The 21,384-nt window shown below is 46.2% G+C and overlaps 1 protein-coding gene across 1 annotated transcript in view; it reads left to right on the top strand.

The window, feature by feature from the left end:
• Positions 1 to 4,519: 4,519 nt before the first annotated feature.
• Positions 4,520 to 21,384, top strand: part of LOC137675703 (E3 ubiquitin-protein ligase RNF38-like) — a 182,768-nt gene continuing 165,903 nt past the window's right edge. Inside the window, exon 1 of the mRNA XM_068421896.1 lies at positions 4,520 to 4,586. The gene's annotated coding sequence lies outside the window, so the exon portion shown is untranslated. The remainder of the gene's footprint in view (positions 4,587 to 21,384) is intronic.

The following is a 21,384-nucleotide window of genomic DNA, read 5'->3' as shown; positions in this document are numbered from 1 at the left end:
CCTTTTCAAGCAATTGCTAGGGGAAATCCCATGGGACAGGGTACTAGAAGGTAAGGGGGCCCAAGATAGTTGGTTAGCATTCAAGGACTGCTTCTTCCGAGCTCAAGATCAGAGCATCCCAGCAGGTAGGAAGTCAAGGAAGGGTACCAGGAGACCTGCATGGTTAAACAGGGAACTGCTGGGCAAACTCAAGTGGAAGAAGAGGGTGTACAGATCATGGAAGGAGGGGCTGGCCACTTGGGAGGAATATAAGTCTGTTGTCAGAGGATGTAGGGAGGCAATTAGGAAAGCTAAGGCCTCCTTGGAATTAAACCTTGCAAGAGAGGTCAAGGACAACAGAAAGGGCTTCTTCAAATACATGGCAGGTAAAGCCAACACTAGAGGCAATGTAGGCCCACTGATGAATGAGGTGGGGGCCCTGGAGACAGAGGATAAAAAGAAGGCGGAGTTACTGAATGCCTTCTTTGCCTCTGTCTATACTGTTGGAGGCTGTCCTGAGGAGCCCCGGACCTCTGAGGCCCCAGAAGAAGTCAGGATAGAGGAGGAGTCTGTCTTGGTAGATGAGGGCTGGGTCAGGGACCAATTAAGCAATCTGGACGTCCATAAATCCATGGGCCCTGATGGGATGCACCCGCGGGTGCTGAGGGAGCTGGCGGAAGTCATTGCTAGGCCACTCTCCATCATCTTTGCTAAGTCGTGGGCAACGGGAGAGGTGCCTGAGGACTGGAGGAAAGCGAATGTCACTCCAGTCTTCAAAAAGGGCAAGAAGGAGGACCCGGGTAACTATAGACCGGTCAGCCTCACCTCCATCCCCGGAAAGGTAATGGAACAACTTGTTCTTGATGCTGTCTCTAGGCACATCAAGGATAGGGGGATCATTAGGGGCACTCAGCATGGCTTCACCAAGGGGAAGTCATGCTCAACCAACTTGATAGCCTTTTATGAGGATGTAACCCGGTGGATAGATGATGGTAAAGCTGTGGATGTGGTCTATCTCGATTTCAGTAAAGCATTTGACACGGTCTCCCACAGCTTCCTCGCAGCTAAACTGAGGAAGTGTGGTCTGGATGATCGGGTAGTGAGGTGGATTGTGAACTGGCTGAAGGAAAGAAGCCAGAGAGTGGTGGTCAATGGGACAGAGTCCAGTTGGAGGCCTGTGTCTAGCGGAGTCCCTCAAGGGTCGGTACTGGGACCAGTACTATTCAATATATTCATTAATGACTTGGATGAGGGATTAGAGTGCGCTGTCAGCAAGTTCTCTGATGACACAAAACTGGGAGGAGTGGCTGACGCGCCGGAAGGCTGCGCAGCCATTCAGAGAGACCTGGACAGGCTGGAGAGTTGGGCGGGGAGAAACTTAATGAAATATAACAAGGGCAAGTGTAGAGTCCTGCATCTGGGCAAGAACAACCCCATGTACCAGTGTCACGGTTTAAAGCTGGGCTAGCTATTAACCAGGTGGCAGATGCTCTCTATTAACCCTCTCCCCCCCCTAAGGGAAAGGGAAAGGGAAAAGGGAGAGAGACTTATGGGTTGGAAAGTTAAAACAGTTTTAATAAACTATAGTAATGAAAAAGAATATAATAACAATAATAATAGAAATAATCAAATATATACAAATATATACAAAGCCAAGATTGAGAGCTTGGAAATCCTCCTCGGGCAGAGTTGCTCCCCCAGCATGGGCAGAGGGGAAAACGCAGTAGCTCCACCCAGCACGGGCAGAGGGCAAAATGCAAAAGCTCCACTGCCATCACACCTGCAGGCTTTTAACTGGAGATTTGGCAAAGCTGGTACCAATCAGTGGGAGACAGGAGGGCCCCTCCCTCCTGGGCCCCACCTCCAGGAGGCAGTGGGTTAGTGATAAACAGGAAAGTGAGAATGACATGTATGGGATGGAATACCTTGCTGGTCAATCCTGGGTCACCTGCCCCGTCCACTACTCCCTGCAGGTACAACCCCCTTCTGCTCTTTACTCGTAAGCAGTGACCTTGGGTTCTCTAAGACTATTTGGCCTGGTTTGAGCCAAACCAGGACATTCCACCCCTTATTCCATACCATTCATGTCATACTCAGATCACCACTACCTTTTCATTTTCAAATATATATATACATATCACTAGCCTATGATTCATCTTTATGCAAAAAGTCCATCAAGTTCATTTGGTTCAGGATTGTGGGTTTCCATCTGGTTAGCAGTCTCTCAGCAGTCTTTCTGGCTAGCAGTCTCTCTTTTGTCATGGTTCGTGCCCACGGGTTGCAGGTTAAAGATGTCAGACTCGAGGAGGTTACTGGACGCCACTTGATGAAGCTAGCTCCGGTCTCATCACCACTGTCTTAACCTGAAAGACACTTATGCAGCAACAACATGCAGTTCAGACTTAAGTAGTCTCACCCAGAATCAGATCACCTTCAGGGACACATCGGACTTCACCATCTTGCAACATCACCCACCAAGTACATCCAGGTCCCTGAGCAAAAGCAATCCCACGAATGGGTTTACCTTTGCCCGTTACAGGAAGAATCCAGACAGTTTTTCCCAATAGATTCCTTTCATGCACCACCGGGACTTTATCTCCTTCTACTGTATGTAGAAGGTCTGACTGAGCAGGGCCAGCTCGATTGATAGATCCCCTGGTGTTAACTAACCAGGTAGCTTGTGCCAGATGTTTATCCCAGTTTTTAAAGGTTCCACCCCCCATTGCTTTCAGGGTAGTTTTTAACAGCCCATTATACCGTTCAATTTTCCCAGAGGCTGGTGCATGATAGGGGATGTGATATACCCATTCAATGCCATGCTCTTTGGCCCAGTTGTCTATGAGACTGTTTTTGAAATGAGTCCCATTGTCCGACTCAATTCTCTCTGGCGTGCCGTGTCGCCACAAGATTTGCTTTTCGAGGCCCAGAATAGTGTTCTGGGCAGTGGCATGGGGCACAGAGTATGTTTCCAACCATCCGGTGGTTGCCTCCACCATGGTAAGCACATAGCGTTTACCCTGGCGGGTTTGAGGGAGTGTGATATAGTCAATTTGCCAGGCCTCCCCATATTTATATTTCAACCACCGTCCCCCATACCACAAAGGTTTCAACCGTTTGGCTTGCTTAATTGCGGCGCATGTTTCACAATCATGGATAACCTGTGCAATAGAGTCCATGGTTAAGTCCACCCCTCGGTCACGAGCCCATCTGTATGTTGCATCTCTTCCTTGATGACCTGAAGTGTCATGAGCCCACCGAGCTAAAAATAGTTCACCTTTGTGTTCCCAGTCCAAATCTATTTGGAACACTTTAACAGCTATGTCTGCACCAACTAACAAAAAGGAAACACAAGCCTTCTTAGGCGTTGTGGGTTTCTGGAGAATGCATATTCCAGATTACAGCCAGATTGTACGCCCTCTTTATCAAGTGACCAGAAAGAAGAATGATTTTCAGTGGGGCCCTGAACAACGACAGGCTTTTGAACAGATTAAACAAGAGATTGTGCATGCAGTAGCCCTTGGACCAGTCCGTACGGGACAAGATGTTAAAAATGTGCTCTACACCTCAGCTGGGGACAATGGTCCTACCTGGAGCCTCTGGCAGAAAGTACCAGGGGAGACTCGAGGTCGACCCCTAGGATTTTGGAGTCGAGGATACAAGGGTTCCGAGGCCAATTACAAGTTGGGGGCAGACCTGTTGGAGAGCAGCGTAGGGGAAAGGGACCTTCGGGTCCTAGTGGACAGCAGGATGACCATGAGCCAGCAGTGTGCCCTTGTGGCCAAGAAGGCCAATGGCATCCTGGGGTGTATTAGAAGGGGTGTGATCAGCAGGTCGAGAGAGGTTCTCCTCCCCCTCTACTCTGCCCTGGTGAGGCTGCATCTGGAGTATTGTGTGCAGTTCTGGGCCCCTCAGTTCAAGAAGGACAGGGAACTGCTAGAGAGAGTCCAGCGCAGAGCCACGAAGATGATTAAGGGGGTGGAACATCTCCCTTATGAGGAGAGGCTGAGGGAGCTGGGTCTCTTTAGCTTAGAGAAGAGGAGACTGAGGGGTGACCTCATTAATGTTTATAAATATGTAAAGGGCAAGTGTCATGAGGATGGAGCCAGGCTCTTCTCAGTGACATCCCTTGACAGGACAAGGGGCAATGGGTGCAAGCTGGAACACAGGAGGTTCCACTTAAATATGAGGAAAAACTTCTTTACAGTGAGGGTGACCGAACACTGGAACAGGCTGCCCAGAGAGGTTGTGGAGTCTCCTTCTCTGGAGACATTCAAAACCCGCCTGGACGCGTTCCTGTGTGATATGGTCTAGGCAATCCTGCTCCGGCAGGGGGATTGGACTAGATGATCTTTCGAGGTCCCTTCCAATCCCTAACATTCTGTGATTCTGTGATTCTGTGATTCTTTGAAAGTAAATCTCTCTGCTGTGTAAAAATAGTTTCTGGCTGGTACAGTTGTCTATATTTTTAGTGTTCATAGGAATTGGATTTTCATTTTAATGAATTTTTTTCCTTCCCCTCCCCTGCTTCTCTTGTAGGTAGCATTGGCACTTCGTTTCAATGCCAGTCAATCCATCAAGATCACATTTGCAGCAATGACAGTGACAAGGTGAGGTTTGTATAAATGTTCCATTTACAAGGTGCATTTTTTTATGAATCACATTGATATTACTGTACTAATAGTGTTTGTTTTCCAGGCCCAGGAGCTAACTTTCATTGTTACACTTTGAAATCTCTCTGGCTTTTTAAGAAGTATATGTACTTACTTCACTCAAGACAATCTTTTTAGTTGATTAAAGAGACGATAGTTGTTCTGTAACATATTTTTCTTCTTGCTTGCATTCCCTTGCTATTCTAAATATTTGTGGTTTACCATACTGACCCTCACAGGTAATAAATAGTGGTAATGTCATAGAATCATAGAATAGTTTGGGTTGGAAGGGACCTTTAAAGGTCATCTAGTTCAACCCCCCTGCAGTGAGCAGGGAATGTCATTGTTAATATGTTAGGCACAGTAACGTGTCTTACTCCTATCACTTGTGCCTTTTGAGGTTTGAGCTAGTTAACAATGCTGAGAGTTTTTTTGCAATGGCTTTCTTTTCTATATTTGGAGATGGCAACTCCAGGTTTTACAGACAGGAACCTATTATTCATTACTGAAGCTTTAAAATATCATCCTGTCTAGCACTATACAAGTGCTTTCCTAATCTTTTAGCAAGGGATCATGCTCACAACTGGATTGCTTTCAGTCTGTAGAGATGTGCATTAGAATCATTGTGTTAAGTGATATACCAGTAATGTATATGTGGGCTATAAGATATATCAGTAATATATGGGTGGAATACAGAAGGGAAAAGTTTTCAGGTGGAATTACTGTCAAGACTTGCTGTCATGTTTCTGTTCTTGTTTGTGTTTTTTCCTTAACAGTTCCTCTCCTTAATAACACAAATTGATTAACATTAGTGTAACATGTAACTTGTGTTACGTTATTTTCAAGTTTGACACTGTATAATAAGCTTTCTTGCTGCCTTGAGAAGCACGGGAAAGGGCATGTATTAGTCAAATTTAATTAATCTTCCTTGAAAGTTGGAATGCTAGCTGCCTGTCAGCGCTCTGATAACTGCACAAGTGTTTTGAACTGGTGGAATAACTTAAGACTCAGTTTGTTTATAGCATTTTCAGCTCATTACAAAACAAAGTTTCTTTTCAGAATGACTCTGCATTTTTTCATAATTTGGAAGTATGTCCAGATTTGGAGTCCAGTGTCACGGTTTAAAGCTGGGCCGGCTATTAAACCTGTGGCAGATGCTCTCTGTTAACCCTCCCCCCCACCTGAAGGGAAAGAGAAAAGGGAGAGAGACTTATGGGTTGGAAAGTTAAAACAGTTTTAATAAACTATAATAATGAAAAAGAGTATAATAATAATATTGGAATAATCAAATATATACAAATATATACAAATATATATACAAAACCAAGATCGAGCTCCCCCGATGTCGGCCGGCCACGTCACCACCGGCACTGCAGGGCAGGCTCTGGGATGGCCCAGGCTGGGCCTAGCGACGGTCGAGAGCTGGATTCAGGAATGCACGGATCAGGATCGGGGGCAGCAGGAAACCAGACAGAGTCCTCTTCGGACACTGGCCATAGCAGAAAGAAAGCGAGACCCTCGTGATCCCCCCGCTTTATACTGAGAATGACATGTATGGGATGGAATACCTTCATTGGTCAATTTTGGGTCACCTGTCCTGTCCGCTCCTCCCTGCAGGTGCGACCCCCCTTCGGCTCTTCACTCGTAAGCAGTGAGGAATTTAGCAGTGACCTTGGTTTCTCTAGGAATAAGTACAGCAAGAACCTTTCTGCATAACATCCCTACCGGTGCCTCAGTGATAACTACAAACTTCGAGTGTTATCAGTCCTAGAAGCAGACACTGTCTGCAAAACATGCAGTTAGTTTCAGAAAGTGCAGTTACTTAGAAGAGACTTAGCTGAAAGTAAAAATCACTGAAAGGAAAATTGGCCTGGTTTAGGCCAAACCAGGACACCAGTTATCTTTCAAATATTGGACAAACATGCTAGTTACAACTTGGTAAAAAAAAAATATTTAAAGTTTCCAGTTGATTTGGTGGTCATTGTCAGGGAGCAGCAAGAGTGGCTGCTCCACAAGAGCAGGCGAGCTGGGAGCTGAGGGTGACAGAAAGGCAGACAGAGGCAATGGCCTCAACAACAAGGGATGCAGTCTCATAGCACCTGAACAAGGAGAGCAGAGCAGGTCTGGTGACAGTGACCAGGGTCAGTTACAGTCCAGTGATAAGCAAGGCCATAGTGATAAGGCAGGTCCAAGGTAAGCCAGGAAATCAAGTCAACAAGGCAAGGACAGGATCAACAAGGTACATGGCCAGGTACAAGTGTACATAGCATGCCTATAGTGTAGCTCAGGCAAGGACCAAGGTCCTGAGTGAAAGGAGTAGCCCCTGCACTGAGGCTTTTCCCAGCTCTTTCTCAGCAGTCTGATCCCAGGTTACACAACTGTGCTATGTCAGAGCTGGCCTTGAGTGCAGGCAGACAAATCCTTGGTGGGGAGCAGGGAAGAGGTTGCAGAGTGTTGGTGCACTCTGGGCCCTGGCAGTCATACACTATGGTAGAGTAAGACAATTACTTTCCCTTATGGTCTTTCCAAGATCCGAAAAGCTTCTTTCTAACTATAAAAGGAAGAAACAAAATAGTCCAATTACTTTAAACTATTTTCTTTTTCTACAGTGTTGGATCTATTTTCAAGGAAAGTTAGAGATTATGTTGTAGCTTTGCCTTATGTAATGGATTTCTTCAATAGGAAGCCTTTGCTGTCCATCTTGGAAACTTGACAGGGTTGAAGGTCACTTCTAGGTGATACATCAGAAGTGTGGAACAGATGGTGGAAATCTGGAAGAGAAAAAATATTAGAGTTGAAGATTCTGTGGTCAGGATTCAGTTGTACAATCACTGTGTGCTGTTGCATACTCACACACTGTGTGTTATTTAAAGAAACTGATTTATTGCAGTCTTCTGCATAGGGTAATGCTCATTTGGGGAATCGCTCAAACGGGATGGCCAGTTGTTGCCTGGATGTTGACAGCTGTCTCAATTGCAAGGGTCCTTGTAATGGCATCTTCAGCTGGATCATATGAGACTCCCTAAACTGTTCTGTAAATTCTCATAATCTAGCTAGCTCCTGGTCATACAATACTGCTCTAGCATATGCATGATCAGTTTCTGTTGAGTAGTTAAGCTATCTTAACTATGTACATCTTAACTATTGTCCTATCCAATAATAAACATATCTAAACATACAAATAGCATCTATCAATTGGTCAGTTTATCTGTGCAAAGCAGGGATTGCCTCTGGAGTTCCTGTCAATCTATTGCTTATCTTATCAACATGGAGCCAGGACTGCCTGGGAAGGGGGGTCCTTTATCAATTGGTCAATTATCTCATCTAGGCAGAAACTGTCTAGGGGGTTCTGTTCTGGGCCAGAAACTGTTCTGGGCTGAGTATGTACACAGGCACAGGCTTTATACCCAGCTGTATTAATTATAATTGCAGTGTAAGTTTAAATTCCACAGGTTTTGCCACATTGCCAATACGTCTGTTGGTAGTAATGTTTGTAGAAAGCAGCAAAATGAAGATTCTTTAGATCCTTTTACATGTTGCATATTCATAATTTTCTTTTGTTCCTTGTGATCTATATTCCAAGTGGATTCTTGGGGGAGAGGAGCAAGCAGTGGTAAATTCCTTTCAGAGCTACACTAATGTACCAACTTTCATATTGGAACTTCCTTCCTTTTTAACACTCCTCCCTTTCTGCCATTATGGTGAAGACAATCTTTTTATTAGTGGTTGGGTTAAGAGAAAATTCAGGGAAGATAATAATGTATGTTCAATGAAAAAACTGTTTTAATTTCAGTTGAGAATTCCATTTTTGGCATGTCACAAAATTTTGGGAGGGTGAGGGAAAACACAGCAGGTTTAAATTCCAGAAGACTACATAACTTTTTTTGAGTTGCATGGCATACGATTTGTTTCCATATTGATAGAACAAAGGGACTAGGATTTTTTTAGTTTTCACGTTTGTTGGAAGGCAGGAGGGGGGGGGGAATCTACCTTCCTTATTGGTATTGATTCTGTATCAAATTAGAACACCAAGTTGTAAAAGCTGATAAAAGTAAAACTAGTCCAAAACATAGGAAGAATGCATTTTGGAAGCATTGCAGAGATATATGTGCTTTTGTCCCCAAATGTCAGTTTTATCTTTGATTTTTCTATGAGAAAATGTGAAACTGTCTTGCACTTTATAGGAGAATCTGGTGATTCCCCCAGTAAAATTATTGTTTCTTCTCAAGAATGTTCACAATTCTACCAAACTTGAGCTATAATACTGCTTTCCAAAAGCAGTAGGTTGCAATAGAGTATAATAGCAATCTCCTACCCCTTTCTCCCAATACTCCATGTGTGTCTATGTGAATAAGGATTTCCACACCAATTACTTCATTTTGTTGACTCAGCACACAAGAATCTTGAATTCATGTTCAGTGAGATCAGCAGGAAACTGAAGATTAGGATTTCTTCATGTGTGGCCTCATAGCATTAAAAAAGAGTCATTGGTAATACAAAGAACCTGCTTAACCTCACATCATCAAAAAGCAACATTTTGCAACTTATCCCTTAAAAAGATGTAGTATTTAATATATATACAATACAGTTTTCCATTGTACATGGTGTTGTAAAATGATTATAATAAAATCTTAAATTGCTGTTTTGGAAGTGGAAACTTTCAAGTATCAATGCATTAATCAGATGGACCCTTTTTTACACCTGTAATTTGATTTTTTTCTTTGAAGTGTAACATGCCACCTATATTTAATACCAATTGTTTTTAAATGAATAGAATAATAATATAAAGTGAAGCTGGAATTGTTGTTCTTAAAGAAATGACAAAAATGGAGAAAATTCTTCTTGAAGTACCACATTTAGGGAAAAGTTTTTTATAAAAAGAAAATGCTATTGCTTAAAATATTACTTTGCTTTAAACTCCAACAATGGCTTCCCATTAAAGGCAAATAGAGAGATATATTATTTTTCAGTGTCTTTCAACCATATTCAGTTTATTTTCTTTAAACATTTTTCCTCCATTAGCTTTTTATTTTGACACTCATATAATTCCACAAAAAGATGCTTCCACTAGTTGAAAAGAAACATGTAGTCTACAATACCTCTCTGATTGCCAGCTATCTTTAGATTAGAGCAAGAACAATCTGATTGGAGGTTACTTTTTTTTTGTATCACTTTGTGTTTCACAGTGGAAAGTACTGCATAATGCAGCTTGTTATGCTATGTTTACTTACAGAAAATACAAATTTGAAACTTCAGAAATCACTGGGTCCTTATGGTCTAAGCATTTCTACATCGTACATGGTTAGACCTTCTCCCAGTCTTGGGCAAGACTGGGCAATCAGTTAACTGATTGCCTGCTCATTTAATTTCTCACTATTCTTATTTGTAAATAAATCTACAAAGATGCAACTTGTAACTACTTCTGGAATGTCTCTTTCAGAGACCTCATCCAGCTATCTATTTCCTTAGTTCCTATGCAAATAAAACCAAATTGACCACCCAATACTAATGTAAAAAATAAAGCACCATAGGAGCAGTGCTGGCACTAAGAGCTGCCAGATAAGGCACTAAATAAGGGACAGATTCTTCCCTTAAATTAAACATTGATATGATACAGATTAGTCAAGTAAAATACTTAGCCTGAAATATACAGAATGTGTAAAATGACCAGATTTACCTCTTCCTAACCTTAAGGTTCTAGAATCAAAGTAATGTTGTTTTAGCTGCAGTGTTTCAATGTTGCATATGCTTACATGAACGCATCTTAATATTTTCTAGTGTTTTGTTTGATAATAAGAAGTCCTTCATGCTTTGTCACTTTCCTTGGAAATTCTCCCTATAACTTGGTACATCTTACTGTTTGGAAGGATTATCTCTTATTAGAGACTACAGCTACTGCAGAAGGAGCAAGGGGAGCAGTAAGAGCCAATGGGGTGTTGCAGAGATGAAAGACTCTGGAGGTGTGTTTTGAATTTATGCTGAAAACAGTGTTGATAATGCAGGGATGTTTTAGTTATTACTGAGCAGTGCTTACACAGAGTCAAGGCCTTTTCTGCTTCTCACACTGCCCCATCAGCGACTAGACTGGGGGTGCACAAGAAGCTGGGAAGGAACAGAGCCAGGACAGCTGACCCCAACTGACCAAAGGGATATTCCATACTGTATGACATCATGCTCAGCATATAGAGTTGGGGGAAGAAGAAGGAAGGGGGGATGCTTGGAGGTATGGTGCTTTGTCTTCCCAAGTAACCTTTATGCATGATGGAGCCCTGCTTTCCTGGAGATGGCTGAACACCTGCCTGCCGATGGGAAGTAGTGAATGAATTCCTTGTTTTGCTTTGCTTGTGCGCACAGCTTTTGCTTTACCTATGAAACTGTCTTTATGTCAAGGCACAAGTTTTCTCACTTTTACTCTTCCGATTCTCTCCCCCATCCCACTGGGGATGTGGGGGAGTGAGCGAGTGGCTGTGTGGTGCTTAGTTGCTGGCTGGGGTTAAACCACAACAAAGGGTATGTGAAAGGAGAGTCTATCATCTGCTTCATTAAGGTTGTCTGATCAAGGGCTTTTTCAATGCAAAAGGAGATAATAAGTAAAGGGGGAAGCGATTAATAAGAACACACAGAGACACAAGCCTGGTAGACAAGGGATAACAGAGACAATGCCAAGGACCAAAAGTCACTAATTGATGGGCCATCAAGAAACTACAGGCATAGCTTTGGAGAGGGCCACCTGGACTTTGTAACTGATAAGAAGCGGGAAACAAGAGGCACATGAGAATTTGGGATATTCAGGGGGGACCTGTTCCAAAATCTTTTAGGGAACATTTAGGGGAAGGGGATTGGAGAGGAACAAAGTGGGGAATAGACAGAAACAGGTATAAAAGGGGCTAGTCATATAAAATGGGGTCGTTTAGTATGCTTGTCTGACTAAGCCCTGTGCCTGATCACTGCAGTCTGTCCTATCTTCTTAGTAAGTCCTTTCTTAACTATCTCTCTGTGTAATCTCACCCTCTACCCTTTATGTGTGAGTGCTGTAAGGACTAGGTGCCAGCTACTGGCAAGACAGACATGAGTGGATTGGGTGCCAGCAACTGGAGTCAGACAAGGGTGTAGGTGCCCCCTGGCCTGTGGTGTCAGCAACTGAAGCGAATAGGGGTGTCTCAGTGCCAGTCACTGGAGTGAGGGTCTCATCTCCACTTAGATGGGACTGGTATGTGTCCTGGGCACAGCTCCTGGGGGGGCGGGGCAGGGTGAGTGAGGGTCGCAGCACCAGTGACTGGAGTAAGATAGGTAACAGGGCCATGTGCTTGGATGTCAGCTGCTGGGGCAGTTCCCACAGTGTTTGTATCTTCCCCAAACCTGGTGTGCGTGGGGGACTGTGTGTGTAATTCGCTAGCAAACTTCAATCTGGGCTAGCCGGCGAGTAGGAGGCCCAGGGTCTGTGCAGGGATATCAGATGGGCAGAGGGTCCGTGATGGTATTTGGGATGACCTGGGAGTGTGGAGTGCCTGCGAGATGGGTGTGTGAGTCTTTGAGCACATACATCTGCTAGCAAGCATCAAGCTGGACTAGGCGGCAAGTAGGAGACCTCTGGAATGGGTAAGAGGGCTCAGGATCCAGGCAGGGGTATCGAACGAACAGAAGGTCCGTGCCAGCATGCGAGGGATCTGCAAAAGTACATGTGCTTGTGAAACTAGAGTGAGGGAGTGTGTGCTCTCACTTGTGAACTTCAGTCTTTACCAGCCAGAGAGAAGGAAGGGGACTTGGCTATCTATACTTATGTTTTATGTGAGTCCTGGTAGTGTTATATGTAGGTGCTGTTAAAGGCAGATTCTTATCTGTAGTAGTAGTGTGTAGCCAGCTGTGTTGGTGTCTTCTGTGTGTGTGTGTCTGGGATGGATACACTCTCAGCCTCTGCTTGAACCTGCAAATGTGAAAGCAGCAGCTGCGTCTATCAGCCTGGGACAGAGACCCTAAAGTCTCCTGGCTGGGCTCCAGTCAGGAGGAATCACCAGGCCCTGTAGCTGCTGGATGCAGTGGCTACTTATAACATCTCTTAACACTGAGGGTGATCTCTGTACAGGAAGGTCCTGCTGAGTGACATCCTCTTGTTTGAGACTCTGCTACATGTTAATATAAGTGTCAGCCTCCTATTTGAGGGGAAAAAAGGTGGGGGGATTTTTAAGCCAAACAATAGTCTTATGTATTCCAAGATCTGTTTCCTGCTTTGCACAATGAACTTTTTTATGGTGTTAAGGATGTCAGGAAGTTATTTGAGGCAAGAAACGTTTTTAAGCTTTGTCATACATTATATAATCATGGGCATAGCTGTAAATATTATTGTCAGATCTGCCTGTTGCGCGACTGTGGACTTAAACTGACATGAGAATACGTTGCCCTAGCTGCAAACTGCTGTGCAGGTCTGGGGAATGTTTGCAGAGGCAAAAGGCCTTGACTTTTAAAAAAGCAAATTGATTGTTTGGCTATGATTTTCTGTGAGAAGTAGAAGGCCTATGTGGAAAAGGCCTCACAAATGTAAAGGCTGGAAGTACAGAATGTGCTATGAACAGATATATCATGTAAACCAGCACCGGTGCTTCATGCCCATGATCAAAAACCCAGAAGCAGGGCAGGACTATGTTTTCTGTGAAATAAAATGTATGCAGGAAACAAGGATGTCCCAAACTACATTTTTGCCATGAAGTTAGCACTGGAAGCCCCTTGGGATGAAGAAGAAGGGGTATGTATTTGGTTTATGTGGCAAGGTTTTGGCAGCAGTAGGGTGCAAAGGTGGCTTCTGTGAGAAGAGATCAGGAGCTGCCCTCATGTTGGACAGAGACAGTTCCAGCCAGCTCCAAGACGGACCAAAGCTGAGTCAATGAGTGATACTGGTGATACCTCTGTAATAACATATTTAAGAAAGGGTAAAAAATGCTGTGAAACAGCTGTGAGAGAGGAGTGAGAAAAATGTGAGAAACAACCCTGCAGACATCAAGGTCAGTGAAGAAGGAGGGTGAGGAGGTACTCCAGGCAGAGGAGCAGAGATTCCCCTGCAGTCCGTGGTGAAGACCATGGTGAAGCAGATTGTCCCCCTGCAGCCCATGGAGGCCCACAGTCAAGCAGATATACACGCTGCAGCCTGTGGACAACCCCACGCCACAGCAGGTGGACATGCCCTGAAGAAAGCTGCAGCCTGTGGAGAGGAGCCCATGCAGGAGCAGTTCTTCTGGCAGGACCTGTGACCCTGTGGGGAACCCATGCTGGACCAGTCTGTTCCTGAAAGACTCTATCCCGTGGAAAGGAGACATGCTGGAACAGTTCATAGAATCATAGAATGGTTTGGGTTGGAAGGGACCTTAAAGATCATCTAGTTCTAATTCCCCTGCCACAGGCAGGGACAGCTTTCCTCTAGACCAGGTTGCTCAAAGCCCCATCCAACCTGGCCTTGAACACTTCCATGGAGGGGGCATCCTCAACTTCTATGGGCAATCTGTTCCAGTGTCTCAGTGGACTGTACGAGGCTCGGTAGTCTCTCAGTGACATCCCTGATGCAAGCCCCCGGTAAGCAGCACACCTCTCTAGAGAGTGCATCAGGTTGGCAAATGGGCGCCTTTGTGCCTCTCAGAAGAGAGTCGCCTGCTACTATCACCCGTCGCTTTTTTTGTTTGGACTTGTTGTTATACGGGGAGCACATTGGGCTGCTTTACTCAGCTCCAGCGTCCCTCCTGATGTGGCAGGTCTTTCCTCTTCAGTCTGCAGAGTGGTGAAGCAATTCTGCAAGGGCACCTCAGGCTTCTGGGGAAGTCTCTTCCTCCTGCTGCTCTTTGCTGTGGCCATTCTCCTGCAGTATTGGCCCCCCCTCCCTTCTGTGTGTGCTGCTGGGGGAGTTTTTGGTTGTGTAGCTGTGGGCTGTGGGACGACTTCAGACTGCGCTTGGACTCAGCTATCTAATTCCTTCTCAGCCTCCCTGATGTTATGCAGCCTTCTCACTGCCTCCTGCAGCTCAGCCACCTGCTGCAGGAGGTCCTCCACCTGGGCACACCTTTTCCAGGTAGTCTTCTGCATGTCCCTGCCCCAGGAGAAAGATCAAGGCACTTCCTGCAGCCTGAGGTCTGCACTGCAGCCTCTTCCTTCAGCAGCTTCATCTGGCTGGAGGCATCAGTCACCACTGAGGTAGATGGTGCAGATACCCGAGCCAGAGCTGCAGCCTTTACTCTCAGGAGAGCGCCCACCATTCTGCCTTGAGAGTCAGGTAGGATGAATGCCCTTGACCTGTGACGATGGTCACAGAACAGTGCCCAGTTGCTGGGTTCTGTGTACTTCAAGGCTCCCACTTGGCCAGTGGAATGCCCCTCCCTGCACGCCCTCCTGTGCGAACTGCCACACGAACTGGCTGACACCCCACGCTCTGTTTGCCCGCTCTGTTCGCGGCGCTCCTGGTCGCTAGTGCTCCCTAGGCTGCTTTTTTGTAGGTGTGGCCGCAGTTGCTCTGGCAACGCCCACGCCTCATCAGCGACTCTCCACGAGAGCTGCCGGCTCCTGGAGGGCCTCTCTGCTCCCCCCGGCATTTCCATGCCTCAGGAAAACCCCCTGTGTGCCAAGATCTGCTGCTCCGCTGCAGGACTGGCCAGCTCCAGTGCAGCTCCCCTCAGTGACTGACTACTAGTTGCTGTTACACGGCATTTAAATCTCCCGCTGTTGGTCTGGCAACTCCCACGCCTCATCAGAACTCATCAGTTCTTGAAGAACTGCACCCCATGGGAAGGACTCACATTGGAGAAGTTTGTGAAGGACTGTATCCTGTGGAAAGGACCCCATGCTGGAGCAGTGGAACAGTGTGAGGAGGAAGGAGTGGCAGAGATGAAGCGTTATGAACAGACCACAACCCCCATTCCCCATCCCCCTGCGCCGCTCTGGGGGAAGGAAGTAGAAGAGTCGACAGTGAAGTTGAGCTTGGGAAGAAGGGAGGTGTGGGGGGGAAGGTGGTTTAATTTTTGTTTTATTTCTCACTATCCTACTCTGTTATCAGTTGGCAATAAATTAATCTTCGCCAAGTCGAGTCTGTTTTGCTCGTGACAGTAATTGATGAGTGACCTCCCTGTCCTTATCTCAACCCACAAGCTCTTTCATCGTGTTTTCTCCCCCTGTCCTGTTGAGGAGGGGGAGTGAGAGAGCGGCTTGGTGGGCACCTGGCAGCCAGCCAAGGTCAACCCACCACAGAGTAGAAAGGAAAAGTGAAGGAGAATGGGAGTTTAAAGGGGTCACATGCCTTGTTGACTTTGGTTGTTTATGGACACAAAGTTTCAGGCCTACACTTTCGTAGCGTATAATGCCAAAGTCTATGAAGCCTACTTTGTTGTTAGGCAGCTTCTGAAGGAAAGAATGGATGTGCAGCGGAAGTGGTAAACTCATGTGCATAGACATTCCCCTGCTGAGTATATGTTTCACAGACTCTTCACATTTTTTTACCCATGTAACTAAACAACCTTCCCCATGTGCTGGGTATTGAGGGCTGCAAAGGTTATTTCTCCCATTTTTTCAATACTGCTGAAAACCTTTAGGAAAAAAATTGCTCCAGCATGGGTTCTCCACAGGCCACAATTCCTACCAGGAGAATCTGTTCCAGTGTGGGCTTTCCCACAGGCTGCAGCTCCTTCAGGTAATATCCAGCTGCTCTGGTGTGGGGTACTCCATGGGCTGCAGTGAATATCTGCTCCAGTATGGTCTCTCCCATGGCCTGCAGGGGAATATCTGCTCTAGTGCCTGGAACACCTCCCCCTCCTTCTTCTCTGACCTTGGTGTTCCCTCTGCTGTTTCTCACTCTTTTTTTCTCTCCTTCTCTGCCTGTCTGGTGTTTTGCCCCTTTCTTAAATATATTTTCACAGAGGTGCCACCAACTTTGCTGATTGTCTCAGCTTTGGCCTACAGTGGGTCCATTGTGGAGCTGGCTGGAACTGGTTGTGTCTGGCACAAAGCAGCCTTTGACCTCTTCTCACAGAGGCCACCCCTGCAGCCCTCCCCCCCGCCAAAACCTTGCCACGTACACACAATACAATTCATCAAATGAACATTTTCCTATGCAAAATATCCCAATAAATTTGCTGTGTTTTTTTAAACAAACACTCTGTCCATGAGTGTTTGTGCAACATATCCTTATTGTCAAGAATGATTACTGTGGTTCACAGAAGAAAGAAGCAGACAACAGATGCAGCAGTTTGTGCAGCAGTTTCTTGGCTCTGCTTCTCTGAGGTCTTCTTGGGAATAGCAACCACGAAATGTTAGAGTTTTCGATAGTGGGGGAAGTAAGGAGGGGCAAGAGCAGAACTTCTGCCTTAGATTTCCGGTGGACAGACTTTAGCCTGTTTAGGAGGTTGGTGGACAGAGTCTCTTGGAAGTCGGTCCTGAAGGGCAAAGGAGTCCAGGAAGGCTGGATGTGCTTTAAAAAGGAATTGTTAAATATTCAGGAACAGGCTGTCCCTGTGTATAGGAAGACAAGCTGTTGGGGAAAAAGACCGGCCTGGTTAAACAGAGAACTTAGGCTAGAACTTAAGGAAAAAAAGAGAGCCTACTTGCTCTGGAAGAAGGGTCGGGTAACTTGGGAGGTCATTAGGGATGTTGCCGGGTCGTGTAGGGAGAAGATTAGAAGGGCCAAAGATCAATTAGAGCTTGTTTTGGCTGCTACAGTCAAAGATAAGAAAAAAAGTTTCTACAAATACATCAACAGCAAAAGGAGGGTCAAGGAGAGCCTCCACCACTTGCTGAATGAGGAGGGTAGTGTAGTGTCAGGGGATGAGGAAAAGGCAGAGGTGCTCAATGCCTTCTTTGCCTCGGTCTTTAATGTCAAGACTGGTTGTCCTCAGGAGACTCGGCCCCCAGAGCCTGAAGTTAGGGACGGGGGCCTGTGTGAAGCCCCCGTAATCCAGGAGGAGACGGTTAGTGACCTGCTGTGCCAGTTGGACACCCACAAGGCTATGGGCCCGGATGGGATTCACCCCAGAGTAATGAAGGAACTGGCAAATGAACTTGCCAAACCACTCTCTATTATCTACCGGCAGTCCTGGTTAACTGGAGAAGTTCCAGCTGACTGGAAATTAGCAAATGTAACGCCCATCTACAAGAAGGGCCGGAAGGATGATCCAGGGAACTATAGGCCTGACAGCCTGTCCTTGGTGCCAGGCAAGGTGATGGAACAGATCATCCTGAGTGCCATTACACGGCACATGCAGGACAATCGGGGCATCGGGGCCAGACAACATGGATTCATGAAAGGCAGGTCCTGCTTGACCAACCTGGTCTCCTTCTATGACCAAGTGACCCGCTTAGTAGATGAGGGCAGGGCTGTGGATGTAGTCTATCTAGACTTCAGTAAGGCATTCGACACTGTCTCCCACAGCATCCTCCTAGACAAACTGGCTGCCCGGGGCTTGGATGGGTGGACTCTTCAATGGGTTAAAAACTGGCTGGATGGCTGAGCCCAGAGACTGGTGGTGAATGGGGCAAAGTCCAACTGGCGGCCGGTCACTAGCGGTGTCCCCCAGGGCTCAGTTCTGGGGCCGGTGCTGTTCAATATCTTTAGAGATGATCTAGACGTAGGGATTGAGTGCACCCTCAGCAAAGTTGCAGATGACACCAAGCTGGGTGGGAGTGTCGATCTGCTGGAGGGTAGGAAGGCCCTACAGAGGGATCTGGACAGGTTAGATAGATGGGCCGAGACCAACGGCATGAGGTTCAACAAGAGCAAGTGCCGGGTCTTACACTTTGGCCACAACAACCCCATGCAGCGCTACAGGCTGGGGGAAGAGTGGTTAGAAAGCAGCCTGGCAGAAAGAGACCTGGGGGTGCTGATCGACAGCCGGCTAAACATGAGCCAGCAGTGTGCCCAGGTGGCCAAGAAGGCCAATGGCATCCTGGCCTCTATTAGGAATAGTGTAGCCAGCCGGTCAAGGGAAGTGATCGTCCCTCTGTACTCGGCACTGGTGAGGCCGCACCTTGAGTACTGTGTCCAGTTCTGGGCCCCGCACTTCAAGAAAGATGTTGAGGTGTTGGAGCGAGTCCAGAGGAGGGCAACCAAGATGGCGAAGGGTCTGGAGGGTATGACCTATGAGGAACGGCTGAGGGAGCTGGGGTTGTTTAGCCTGGAGAAGAGGAGGCTCAGAGGTGACCTTATTGCAGTCTACAACTACCTGAAGGGAGGTTGTAGTGGAGTGGGAGTTGGCCTCTTCTCCCAGGCAACTAGCGATAGGACAAGAGGACATAGCCTCAAGCTTCGCCAGGGGAGGTTCAGGTTGGACATTAGGAAGCATTTCTTCTCAGAAAGGGTCATTAGACATTGGAACGGGCTGCCCAGGGAGGTGGTGGAGTCACCATCTCTGGATGTGTTTAAGAAAAGACTGGACATGGCACTTAGTGCCATGGTCTAGTTGACATGGTGGTGTCAGGGCAATGGTTGGACTCGATGATCCCAGAGGTCTCTTCCAACCTGATTGATTCTGTGATTCTGTGATTCTTGAGATCTCCTTGAATTTCTGGGCACTTTGTCTGGGATCTGGAAACTCCTGGGAACCCCCAGAGAAAATTGAGGGTGCCTGCTGCTGTCCGTTAAGGCTAAGGTAGGGACAGCTCTATCAGCTTCTAACAGTGAGCTGTCCTCATCAAAGAGTGCCTACAGCCTTTGTTCTAGCTGACCCCTGATTAGGGAAGGTCAAGCACCCTTTTAGCTGGTTCTAGGGAGAGGCCTATATAATGGTCAAATCACAGCTCCCAGATTATAGCGAAGACAGCAACCAAGTGTGGCAGTTTGCATAGCAGGGCACCTAAAAACACGCAACTAGTTGAGAAACAGTGCAAAGCATATATTATTAGCAGACACTGATTCTTAGAAGAGGAGAAAGCAATAAATAACTAAGAAATTGAGAAATATCAGATGTAATTGTGGAATTACCTATCGTTGGGCAACTTATTGAAACTATTGGAGGCACACTTCTTGAGAGTAAAGTTATATCCACATTTTACAGAACTAAGGAAGTGTCTAGGGTGGGACGTGGTCGGCATGTACCGTAACAGTTCCCCAGGCAACCTGACCTGCATTCTTAGATGTTTTGCACACCAAGGGAGCTTGGTGTGCTAACTCTGAGACAATGGAGGGTGAAACGGTGTGGAGATAACCGTGGCCAGGCTCTGTTAACGAGGCACGTAAGAGAACTCTGTGGTGCCTTGTAGCCGATAAATCATATAACCATTGTCCAGCAAGAAATTATACCCTGTTCCACCCAGAACACTTGTCACTGAGCCACCGACTGTGGTGAAATCGTGTCCTGTGGATGAACTTTGCTCATTATAATCTCTTTATAATACCAAAACACACCTCCATCCCAAAAGCTACCCCCGCTCCCTCTACCCCCTGAGCATGCTCTCTGAATTTTTCTTAGTCTATACCTTTAAATTGAAGCAAGAGAATTTTACACCAATCAAAAATAAAGGTATGTATGACTAGAGTCACTCAAGCTCCACCTAAACATAGGAAAATAGTATAAAAAAACCCTTAAGAAAGAGGTGGGGGGGAGAAATACCACCTATGAGAAGTCAGAGAGACATCACTACGGACTTCTGGGATCGGTCGATGGGCTGAACCACTGTTCCCCACCCATAGGGACGCCTTTGGGTAAGATTCGTACACTTGGTTATACCAGGTGCTTCCCCAGGAAACTTAGAAATCAAGCTTGTATTTGTAATCATATTAATAGCGCTATATAGTCATCTTGCAATATATATTTGTTCATAGGTACCTAAGCGTGCTTTGCAGACAGTGTATTCATCACTGGCAATCTAAAAGAATCTGTATCTGTTGCTCAAATAAATTACCTTAATTGGGGAACTGGTCACGAAGCTTTTATTTCGGTGGACGCGCCCAGATTTATGGCATAATCTGGAACCGTGTTAGTTCATTGACCGTGACTGGGCCGCACACTATTAGTGCATCTGGACCTGTGTTAGTTCAACATATTAGTTGTTGAACGCAGCTGGACTGCTAGTGCTGATTTTGGCCTATTTCAGCCAAAATCCAAGGTGTCAAATTGGACATCACTCAGAGGCTAAGCTCAGCTGCCCCCAGCCCCTCTGATATCTGAGGACAGGCTGGAATGCAAGGGGGTTCAGCTTCTGCCAAATTAGCCCTCTTAAATGCAACAGGAGGACTACAAGGATGTTGTGAGGCTATGTAGGGAGAAAATTAGAAGGGCCCAAGCACAACTAGAACTTAATCTGGCTACTACTGTAAAAGACAATAAAAAAAAATTCTCTAAATAAATTCACAACAAAAGGATGGGCTAAGAAGAATCTCCATCATTTATTGGATGCAGGGGAAAACACAGTGACAAAGGCTGGGGAAAAGGCTGAGATGCTTAATGCCTTTTTTGCCTCAGGCTTTAGTAGTAAGACCAGTTGTTCTCTGGGTACCCAGCCCCCCCTGAGCTGGAGGACAGGGACAGGGAACAGAGTGAAGCCCCCATCATCCAAGGGGAAATGGTTAGCGACCTGCTACACCACTTAGACACACACAAGTCTATGGGACCGGATGGGATCCACCCAAGGGTACTGAGGGAGCTGATGGAAGTGCTCACCAAGCCACTTTCCATCATTTATCAGCAGTCCTGGCTAACTGGGGAGGTCCCAGGTGACTGGAAATTAGCAACTGTGATGCCCATCTACAAGAAGGGCCAGAAGGAAGATCTGGGGAACTACAGGCCTGTCAGTCTGA

Source organism: Nyctibius grandis, chromosome W, assembly GCF_013368605.1.
Source record: "Nyctibius grandis isolate bNycGra1 chromosome W, bNycGra1.pri, whole genome shotgun sequence".
Taxonomy (NCBI): Eukaryota; Metazoa; Chordata; class Aves; order Nyctibiiformes; family Nyctibiidae; genus Nyctibius; species Nyctibius grandis.
The sequence above is the reverse complement of the archived record's forward strand: the minus strand, read 5'-3'. Positions and strand labels throughout refer to the sequence as shown.